General features: G+C 38.2%; 1 non-coding gene across 1 annotated transcript; it reads left to right on the top strand.

Annotated features, from left to right (window-relative positions):
• Window positions 1–1,456: 1,456 nt before the first annotated feature.
• Window positions 1,457–1,564, top strand: LOC148552720 (small nucleolar RNA R71). Its single transcript, XR_015893258.1, has one exon. It is a non-coding gene; the product is annotated as a small nucleolar RNA R71 (small nucleolar RNA).
• Window positions 1,565–11,638: the final 10,074 nt, after the last annotated feature.

Genomic DNA, 11,638 nt, shown 5'->3' with positions numbered 1-11,638 from the left:
CCAACTCTCCTCTGTCCACATCAATCACAGCTCTTGTTGTGGCTAGGAAGGGTCTTTCAAGGATGATGGATTCATCCTCATCCTTCCCAGTATCTAGGATTATGAAATCTGCAGGGATGTAAAGACCTTCAACCTTTACTAGCACGTCTTCTACTGGTCCATAAGCCTGTTTCATGGATTTGTCTGCCATGTCTAATGAGACTTTGGCAGCCTGTACCTCAAAGATTCCCAGTTTCTCCATTACATAGAGTGGCATGAGGTTTATCCCTGATCCAAGGTCACATAGAGCCTTCTCAAAGGTCATGATGCCTATGGTACAAGGTATTAAGAACTTTCCAAGATCCTGTTTCTTCTGAGGCAATCTCAGTTGATCCAGATCACTCAGTTCATTGGTGAGCAAGGGAGGTTTATCTTCCCAAGTCTCATTACCAAATAATTTGGCATTCAGCTTCATGATTGCACCGAGGTACTTGGCAACTTGCTCTTCAGTAACATCTTCATTCTCTTCAGAAGAAGAATATTCATTAGAGCTCATGAATGGCATAAGGAGGTTTAATGGAATCTCTATGGTCTCCAGATGAGCCTCAGATTCCTTTGGTTCCTCAGAGGGAAACTCCTTATTGATCTCTGGACGTCCCAGGAGGTCTTTCTCACTGGGGTTCACGTCCTCTCCCTCCCTTGTAAGTTCGGCCATGATGATCAATTCAATGGCCTTGCACTCTCCTTTTGGGTTTTCCTCTGTATTGCTTGGGAGAGTACTGGGAGGGGTTTTAGTGATCCTTTTACTCAGCTGGCCTACTTGTGCCTCCAAATTTCTAATGGAGGACCTTGTTTCATTCATGAAACTCACAGTGGCCTTAGATAGATCAGAGACTATATTTGCTAAGCTAGATGGATTCTGCTCAGAATTCTCTGTCTGTTGCTGAGTGGATGATGGAAAAGGTTTCCTATTGCTAAACCTGTTTCTTCCACCATTATTAAAGCCTTGTTGAGGCTTTTGTTGATCCTTCCATGAGAAATTTGGATGATTTCTCCATGAGGGATTATAGGTGTTTCCATAGGGTTCCCCCATGTAATTCACCTCTGCTATTGCAGGGTTCTCAGGATCATAAGCTTCTTCTACAGAAGATGCCTCTATAGTACTGTTGGATGATTCCTTCAATCCATTCAGACTTTGAGAGATCATATTGACTTGCTGAGTCAATATTTTGTTCTGAGCCAATATGGCATTCAGAGTATCAATTTCAAGTACTCCCTTCTTCTGAGGCGTCCCATTACTTACAGGATTCCTCTTAGAAGTGTACATGAACTGGTTATTAGCAACCATGTCAATGAGTTCTTGAGCTTCTGCAGGCGTTTTCTTTAGGTGGATGGATCCACCTGTAGAATGGTCCAATGACATCTTTGATAGTTCAGATAGACCATCATAGAATATATCCAGAATGGTCCATTCTGAAAGCATGTCAGAAGGACACTTTTTGGTCAGTTGCTTATATCTCTCCCAAGCTTCATAAAGGGATTCACCTTCTTTCTGTCTAAAGGTTTGAACATCCACTCTAAGCTTACTAAGCTTTTGAGGAGGAAAGAACTTGGCTAAGAAAGCCGTGACCAGCTTATCCCAAGAGTTCAGGCTATCTTTAGGTTGAGAGTCTAACCATACTCTAGCTCTGTCTCTTACAGCAAACGGGAAAAGCATAAGCCTGTAGTCCTCAGAATCAACCCTATTGGTCTTAACAGTATCACAGATCTGCAAGAATTCAGTCAAGAACTGAAAAAGATCTTCAGATGGAAGTCCATGAAACTTGCAGTTCTGTTGCATCAGAGAAACTAATTGAGGTTTAAGCTCAAAATTGTTTGCTCCAATGGCAGGGATTGAGATGCTTCTTCCATGAAAATTGGAATTAGGTGCAGTGAAGTCACCAAGCATCTTCCTTGCATTGTTATTATTTTCGGCCATGTCTCCTTCTTTTTTGAAATTTTCAGTCAGATTTTCTCCAGAGAGTTGTGCTTTAACTTCCCTTAGCTTCCTCTTCAGAGTCCTTTCAGGTTCAAGATCAGCTTCAACAAGAATGTTCTTATCCTTGTTCCTACTCATATGACAAAGAAGGAAATAACAAAGAAAATATGGAATCCTCTATGTCACAGTATAGAGATTCCTTTATATGAGTAGAAGAAGATAGGAATAGAAGATGGAGAATCCAAACACAAGGGTGAGGAGTACGTTCAAATTCTTAGATGAAGAGGAGTGTTAGTAAATAAATAAATAATTAGGAGGTGAGAGAGAAGAATTTTTGAAAATTAAACAAATTAAAATAAAAATATTTTTGTTTTTAATTTGAAATTAAAATAAAATTCGAAAATTAGAAAAGAAATAAAATTAAAATTAAAAATTAAAATAATTAGTTAATTAAAAAGGAATTTTGAAAAAGAGGAAGGTGATTTTCGAAAATTAGAGAGAATTAGTTAGGTAGTTTTGAAAAAGATATGATTGAAACAAAAAGATAGGATTGATTAAAAAAAGATTTGAAAATCAATTTAAAAAGATAAAAGGTTAGAAAAGATTTTGAAATTGATTTTGAAAAAGATATGATTGAAAGATATGATTGAAAAATTTAATTTAAAAAAGATTTGAAAAGAAAATTAAACAGATTTGATTTTTGAAGTTAAAGTTGATTACTTGACTAATAAGAAACTAGAAGATATGATTTTAAAATTTAAAGATTGAACATTTCTTAATAGGCAAGTAACAACTTAATATTTTTGAATCAATCATATTAAATGTTGGTATTAAATTCGAAAATATGAAATAAAAAAGATTTTGAAAATTAATTTGAAATTTTCGAAAATTATGAAAGAAAAATGAAAAAGATTTGATTTTTTTGAAAAAGATTTTTAAAAAAGATAAGATTTTCAAATTGAAAATTTGACTTGACTCATAAGAAACAATTGGATTTTAAAAACTTTTGAAAAAGTCAATCCAAATTTTTGAAATTTATGAGTGAAATAAGGGAAAGATATTTTTTTTATTTTTGAATTTTTAATGATGAAAGAGAAAAACAATAAAAAGACTCAATGCATGAAAATTTTGGATCAAAACATGTGATGCATGCAAGAACACTATGAATGTCAAGATGAACACCAAGAACACTTTGAATGTCAAGATGAACACCAAGAACTTATTTTTGAAAAATTTTCAAGAAAAGAAAACATGCAAGACACCAAACTTAATTTTTATTCTTTAAACATTAACAAATTGAAAATGCATATGAAAAACAAGAAAAGACACAAAACAAGAAAATATGAAGACCAAACAAGAAGACTGGCCAAGAACAACTTGAAGATCATGAAGAATGCAATGCATGAAATTTTCGAAAATAATTTTTAGAAAATTAAAAATATGCAATTGACACCAAATTTAAAAGTTGACTCTAGACTCAAGCAAGAAACACAAAAAATATTTATGATTTTATGATTTTGTAAAATTTTTTGTAATTTTCGAAAGTTAATTGAGAAAAACGAAAAAAAGAAAATTTTTTTTTTTGTATTTTTTGAAAATAAAAAATAAAAAGCTTAAAATTAAAATAAAATTACCTAATTTGAGCAACAAGATGAACCGTCAGTTGTCCAAACTCGAACAATCCCCGGCAACGGCGCCAAAAACTTGGTGTGCGAAATGGTGATCATTCCTTCCTTAGTAACGACGCCAAAAACTCGATACGCATGTTCATGTTCTTAATTCTGTTTCACGACTTCATACAACTAACCAGCAAGTGCACTGGGTCGTCCAAGTAATAAACCTTATGTGAGTAAGGGTCGATCCCACGGAGATTGTCGGCTTGAAGCAAGCTATGGTCACCTTGTAAATCTCAGTCAGGCGGATTCAAATGTATTAAGAGATTATATTGTACTAAAAGATAATTAAAATAGGATAGAGATACTTATGTAATTCATTGGTGAGAGTTTCAGATAAGCGTATAGAGATGCTTTCGTTCCTCTGAACCTCTGCTTTCCTGCTGTCTTCATCCAACCATTCCTACTCCTTTCCATGGCATGCTTTATATAGGGCATCACCGTTGTCAATGGCTACATCCCATCCTCTCTGTGAAAATGGTCAAATGCACTGTCACTGCATGGCTAATCATCTGTCGGTTCTCGATCATACTGGAATAGTATTTTCTATCCTTTTGCTTCTATCACTATGCCCAGCACTCGCGAGTTTGAAGCTCGTCACAGCCATCCCTTCCCAGATCATACTCGGAATACCACAGACAAGGTTTAGACTTTTCGGATCTCAAGAATGGCCATCCATGGGTTCTAACTTATACCATGAAGATTCTAATATCTTGGACTCGGTTCCCTGTATTAGATATCCAAGAGATATTCATTCTAGCTTGTTTACATGTAGAACGGAAGTGTTTGTCAGGCACACATTCATAAGTGAGAATGGTGATGAGCGTCATATAATCATTACATTCATCATGTTCTTGGGTGCGAATGGATATCTTAGAATAGGAATAAGCTTGAATTGAATAGAAAAATAGTAGTACTTTGCATTAATTCATGAGGAACAGCAGAGCTCCACACCTTAATCTATGGAGTGTAGAAACTCTACCATGGAAAATACATAAGTGATGAAGGTTCAAGCATGGCCGAGAGGCCAGCCCCCCAAAACATGATCTAAAGATAAAACTAAAGATGTAAATACAATAGTGAAAAGTCCTATTTATACTAAATTAGTTACTAAAAACTAATTAAATTATACTAAAAACTATGTAAAAATAATGCCAAAAAGCGTATAAATTATCCGCTCATCACGTCCCTAGCCGGAGGAGTATGCGGAATGTCTAAGAGGGCTTCTAAAGCAGTATTAGAGGTGTCCAAGGTGACACCTCTTAGGAAAACGGTTTGGGCATCCCTCTTGAGGAGATTGGCGTAAAATTCCTTAACCTGGTGTTCATTCACTTCCACTGGGTCGGATTTTACGAATCCCCAATGATAAAAATTTATTATGTCAAGGATTATATCCGCATATTTATCAGGCAGGTTTAGCTTCCTCTCATAATGAAAGGCATGCTTTTCTAGCTTCTCATATTGTTCTTGGGCCTCGGAGTTAACGAAAGTATCTGGATGGCCAATGGGGGGCACGAGAGGAGGGCGAGCCAAAGGATTGGCTTTCTCCTTGCCCTTGCAGCCTATCCTGAAAAAGACAAAAATAGAATACAACTCAGGGAACAGATAAAATCACAGAAAGAAGAAGGATATAATTAAATAATTCAATTAAGAGCCAGTTGGATAAATAAATGCCAATCAGGGAAAAACATGTGTAAACAGTAAAATGATTCTAAGTGGTGCACGAAATCGTGATCGTTCATTCCTTGGTAACAGTGCTAAAAACTTAATACGCACGTTCATAATCTTAATTCTTTGTCACAACTTCGCACAACTAACCAGCAAGTGCACTGGGTCGTCCAAGTAATAAACCTTACGTGAGTAAGGGTCGATCCCACGGAGATTATCAGCTTGAAGCAAGCTATGGTCACCTTGTAAATGTCAGTCAGGCAGATTCAAATGGTTATAAAGTTTTAATAATTAAAAGTTAAATAAAACGTAAACTAAAGATAGAGATGCTTATGTAATTCATTGGTGAGAATTTCAGATAAGCGTATAGAGATGCTTAGTTCCTTCTGAATCTCCACTTTCCTACTGCTTTCATCCAATCCTTCATACTCCTTTCCATGGCAAGCTGTATGTTGGACATCACCGTTGTCAATGGCTACATCCCGTCCTCTCAGTGAAAATGGTCCAAAATGTGTTGTCACCGCATGGCTAATCATCTGTCGGTTCTCGATCATGCTGGAATAGGATTCAGTAATCCTTTTGCGTCTGTCACTACGCCCAGCACTCGCGAGTTTGAAGCTCGTCACAGCCATCCCTTCCCAGATCCTACTCAGAATACCATAGAAAAGGTTTAGACTTTCCGGATCTCAAGAATGGCCACCAATAATTCTAGCCTATACCACGAAGACTCTGATCGTAGATCAGAAGGCTAAGAGTTATACATTCAAGCTTGTTTACATGTAGAACGGGAGTGTTTGTCAGGCACGTGTTCATAAGTGAGAATGATGATGAGCGTCACATAATCATCACATTCATCATGTTCTTGTGTGCGAATGAATATCTTAGAGAAGAAATAGGCTTGAATTGAATAGAAAAACAATAGTAGTTTGCATTAATTCATGAGGAACAGCAGAGCTCAACACCTTGATCTATGGTGTGTAGAAACTCTACCGTTGAAAATACATAAGTGATGAAGGTCCAGGCATGGCCAAATGGCCAGCCTCCTAAACATGATCAAAGGATCAAAAGATAATCCAAAGATTCCTCCAAATACACCAGTAAAAAGTCCTATTTATACTAAATTAGTTACTAGGGTTTATAGAGATAAGTAAATGATGCAGAAATCCACTTCCGGGCCCACTTGGTGTGTGCTTGGGCTGAGCATTGAAGCTTTCACGTGTAGAGGTCTTCCTTGGAGTTAAACGCCAGTTTGTAACCTGTTTCTGGCGTTTAACTCTGCTTTGCAACCTGTTTCTGGCGTTTAACTCCAGAATAGGGCAGAAAGCTGGCGTTGAATGCCAATTTTCGTCATCTAAACTCGGGCAAAGTATAGACTATTATATATTTCTGGAAAGCCCTGGATGTCTAGTTTTTAACGCAATTGAGAGTGCGCCATTTGGGTTTCTGTAGCTCCAGAAGATCTATTTTGAGTGCAGGGAGGTCAGAATCCAACAGCATCTGCAGTCCTTCTTCAGCCTCTGAATCTGATTTTTGCTCAAGTCCCTCAATTTCAGCCAGAAAATACTTGAAATCACACAAAAACACAAAAACTCATAGTAAAGTCCAGAAATGTGATTTTTAATTAAAAAATAATAAAAATATATTAAAAACTAACTAAATCATTCTAAAAACTATGTAAAAACAATGCCAAAAAGCGTATAAATTATCCGCTCATCACAACACCAAACTTAAATTGTTGCTTGTCCCCAAGCAACTTAAAATAAAATAGGATAAAAAGAAGAGAATATACTATAAATCTCAAAATATCAATAAAACTTAGCTCCAATCAGATGAGCGGGACTAGTAGCTTTTTGCCTCTGAACAGTTTTGGCATCTCACTTTATCCTTTGAAGTTCAGAATGATTGGCATCTATAGGAACTCAGAATTTAGATAGTGTTATTGATTCTCCTAGTTCAGTATGTTGATTCTTGAACACAGCTACTTTATGAGTCTTGGCCGTGGCCCTAAGCACTTTGTTTTCCAGTATTACCACCGGATACATAAATGCCACAGACACATAACTGGGTGAACCTTTTCAGATTGTGACTCAACTTTGCTAGAGTCCCCAATTAGAGGTGTCCAGGGTTCTTAAGAACACTCTGTTTTTGCTTTGGACCTCGACTTTAACCGCTCAGTCTCAAGTTTTTACTTGACACCTTCACGCCACAAGCAAATGGTTAGGGACAACTTGGTTTAGCCGCTTAGGCCAGGATTTTATTCCTTTGGGCCCTCCTATTCACTGATGCTCAAAGCCTTGGATCTCTTTTTCCCTTGTCTTTTGGTTTAAAGGGTTACTGGCTTTTTGCTCTTGCCTTTTGGTTTTAAGAGCTTTTGGCTTTTTCTTCTTGCTTTTTCTTTTTCTTTATTATTTTTTTTTTGCCAATTTTTTTCTCTTTTTTTTCGCATTTTTTTTGCAAGCTTTGTTCTTCACTGCTTTTTCTTTGCTTCAAGAATCATTTTTATCCCATTAAGGAACGGGTCCACCTTAGTGAGGGTGGCGTTTTCTTCCTCTTGAAGAACCAATGGTGTTCTTGAGCTCCTCTATGTCTCTTCTTTGTCTTTGTTGCTCCTCCCTCATAGCTTTTTGATCTTCTCTAATCTCATGGAGGATGATGGAGTGCTCTTGGTGCTCCATCCTTAGTTGTCCCATGTTGGAACTTAATTCTCCTAGGAAAGTGTTGATTTGCTCCTAATTGTTTTGTGGAGGGAAGTGCATCCCTTGAGGCATCTCAGGGATTTCATGGTGAGGAATTTCCTCATGCTCTTGTTGAGGTCCATGATCTCTTGTTTGCTCCATCCTTTTCTTAGTGATGGGCTTGTCCTCATCAATGAGGATGTCTCCCTCTATGTCAATTCCAGTTGAATTGCAGAGGTGACAAATGAGGTGAGGAAAGGCTAACCTTGCCAAAGTAGAGGACTTGTTAGCCACTTTGTAGAATTCTTGAGGTATAATCTCATGAACTTCCACTTCCTCCCCAATCATGATACTATGGATCATGATGGCCCGGTCTACAGTAACTTCAGACCGGTTGCTAGTAGGAATAATTGAGCGTTGGATGAACTCCAACCATCCTCTAGCTACAGGCTTAAGGTCCGGTCTTCTTAATTGAACCGGCTTGGCTCTTGAGTCAACTTTCCATTGAGCTCCTTCCACACATATGTCCATGAGGACTTGGTCCAACCTTTGATCAAAGTTGACCCTTCTAGTGTAGGGGCGTGCATTTTCTTGCATCATTGGCAAGTTGAACGCCAACCTTACATTTTCAGGACTGAAATCTAAGTATTTTCCCCGAACCATTGTAAGCCAATTCTTTGGATTCGGCTTCCTACTTTGATCATGGTTCCTAGTGATCCATGCGTTTGTATAGAACTCTTGAACCATTAAGATCCCGACTTGTTGAATAGGATTAGAGAGAACTTCCCATCCTCTTCTTCTAATCTCTTGTCGGATCTCCGGATATTCACTCTTTTTGAGCTTAAAAGGGACCTCAGGGATCACCTTTTTCTTGGCCACAACTTCATAGAAGTGGTCTTGATGGACCTTTGAGATGAATCTCTCCATCTCCCATGACTCAGGGGTAGAAGCAATTGCCTTCCCTTTCCTCTTTCTTGAGGTTTCTCTGGCCTTAGGTGCCATTAATGGTTATGGAAAAACAAAAAGCAATGCTTTTACCACACTAAACTTAAAAGGTTTGCTCGTCCTCGAGAAAAAGAAGAAAGAAAGTAGTAGAAGAGGAAGAAAATAGAGGAGATAGAGTGAGAGAGTGTATTCAGCCAAGGGGGAGAAGTGGTGTTTATGATGTGTGAAAATGGAGTAGTGTTAAGGGGTTTATATAGGGGTGGGGGGAAAGGAATTTGAATTTGGAGGTAGGTGGGATTTTTGGGGAAGAGTGGATGGACGTGAGTGGTTAAGCGTATATAGGGAAGAGGTTTGGAGGTGATTGGTGAAGGGAATTTGGGGAAGAGATTTATAAAAAGGTGTGAAGAGGAGGTGGGGTAGGTGGGGATCCTGTGGAGTCCACAGATCCAGAGGGGTCAAGGATTTAACATCCTTGCTCCGAGTAGGCGTGCAAAACGCCCTTAGAATACAAGTATGGCATTAAACGCCAGCTTGCTGCTTGTTTCTGGCGTTTAACGCCAATTCCATGCTCTGTTCTGGTGTTAAAAGCCAGTCTGGTGCTTGTTTCTGGCGTTTAACGCCAGCTTGATGCTTCTTTCTGGCGTTAAACGCCAGTTTGATGCTTCTTACTAGCGTTTAAACACCGGTAAGCTCTTCCTCCAGGGTGAGCTATTTTTAATGCTGTTTTTCATTTTGATTTTGATTTTTTAGTTGTTTTTGTGACTTCACATGATCATCAACCTAAAGAAAACATAAAATAGCAATGGAAAATAAATAGATATAGTTAAATAACATTAGGTTGCCTCCCAACAAGTACTTCTTTAATGTCAATAGCTTGACAGTGAGCTCTCATGGAGCCTTACAGATATTCAGAGCATTATTGGGACCTCCCAACACCAAACTTAGAGTTTGAATATGGGGGTTCAACACCAAACTTAGAGTTTAGTTGTGGCCTCCCAACACCAAACTTAGAGTTTGACTGTGGGGGCTTTGGTTGACTCTGCAGTGAGAGAAGTTTTTCATGCTTCCTCTCCATGGTTACAGAAGGAGATCCTTGAGTTTTAAACACAAGGTTGTCCTCATTTAGTTGAAGGATGATGCCAAGGCATCATAGGCTAGTTTCACTAGCATTTTTCTGTTAGTTTTAGTTGTTTTATGCATTTTCTTGAGCTTAAAGTAACCAAAAATGGTTAAATGAAGAACAAAGTAATGAACCATCCAAACAATATGATTTTGATGCAAATTCCATGAGTTTTAGTTCTATTACTTAAATACTATGAATGAAAGATTTCTCATGAAATTTTGCAAGACTTTGATGCAATTGTTTGGATGATTTCAGGGAAGAAGAGGCTAAGCAAGGAAGCAACAAAATCAATAAAGGAAGCTTGAATATCACATGTGGAGTTTAAGTTCCAGTTTAAGCCTAAACTGGAGCTTAAACGCCAAAATCATGAAGGATAAGAAATGCTGGGATTGAAGTTTAACCTCCAGTTTGACCTCAAACTGGAGGTTAAACGCCAGAATGAAAAGCCTCACTTAAGGAGCATTCCACGTTTAACCTCCAGTTTGACCTCAAACTGGAGGTTAAACGCCAGAATGAGTATGCCACCCAGGGAGGAGTTCCACGTTTAACCTCCAGTTTGACCTCAAACTGGAGGTTAAACGCCAGAACCAGGAAGAGTACCAGGGAGCCATTCCACGTTTAAGCTCCAGTTTGACTCAAACTGGAGCTTAAACGTGTTCGATAGCTTTTCTACTCCAGGGTTGCTCTCTCCATCTCCACGTTTAACCTCCAGTTTGACCCCAAACTGGAGGTTAAACGTGTTCGACACCTCCAGGGCCACCATTCCAAGCTTCCACGTTTAACCTCCAGTATGCCTCCACCCTTTTCCACGTTTAACCTCCAGTTTGACCTCAAACTGGAGGTTAAACGTGTTCGACCTCCAGGGCTGCCCTTCCTATCTCCACGTTTAAGCTTCAGTTTAACCTTAAACTGAAGCTTAAACGTGTTCGACTACATGACTCTCCAGGGCTACCTTCTTCCATTTCCATGTTTAAGCTTCAGTTTAACCTTAACTGAAGCTTAAACGTGCTTCTACAAAAGGCCTCACTGGAAGTGTCTGGCGTTTAAGCTGCAGTTTGAGCTTAAACTACAACTTAAACGCCACGCTTGAAAAAGGTTTCTGGGCCAAAAATATTGTGATTTAAGTTAGTCTTTGAGCACAAATATTAACTTAAACTTACTTTGGTATGAAACCCAATTGAATATCATGGTTTATGGGATTGGGCCTGAAGGATTGATGAGTTTGAAATCTCAATTTATTGAGTCATGTGTCATTATTTGATTATCACTAAGTTGGCTCAATAAATGTTACAGGATTTGGATCAACAACCTCATCAAGATTATGGATCATAAACCCAAGGCAAAAGGAAAGCAAGGAAAGGCCTCAAAGCCCAAGAAGCACAACTGAAGCTCAATATAGAAAGTGTATAAATAGGATAGAAGTTAAGTTAGAGGGGACTTTTACTTTCACTTTTAGCTAGTTTTCCTTTTCTTTGTAATTGAATTCAGAGCTATGATTCACTAAACCCCCTTTCATTGGGTTAGGGAGCTCTATTGTAATTCAATGAATCAATAATAGTTTATCTTCTTCTTCAATCTTTTCTCTTGAATTTTGTTA

This window comes from Arachis ipaensis, chromosome B7, assembly GCF_059453495.1.
Source record: "Arachis ipaensis isolate K30076 ecotype BB chromosome B7, ASM5945349v1, whole genome shotgun sequence".
In the NCBI taxonomy this organism is placed as follows: domain Eukaryota; kingdom Viridiplantae; phylum Streptophyta; class Magnoliopsida; order Fabales; family Fabaceae; genus Arachis; species Arachis ipaensis.
The sequence above is the reverse complement of the archived record's forward strand: the minus strand, read 5'-3'. Positions and strand labels throughout refer to the sequence as shown.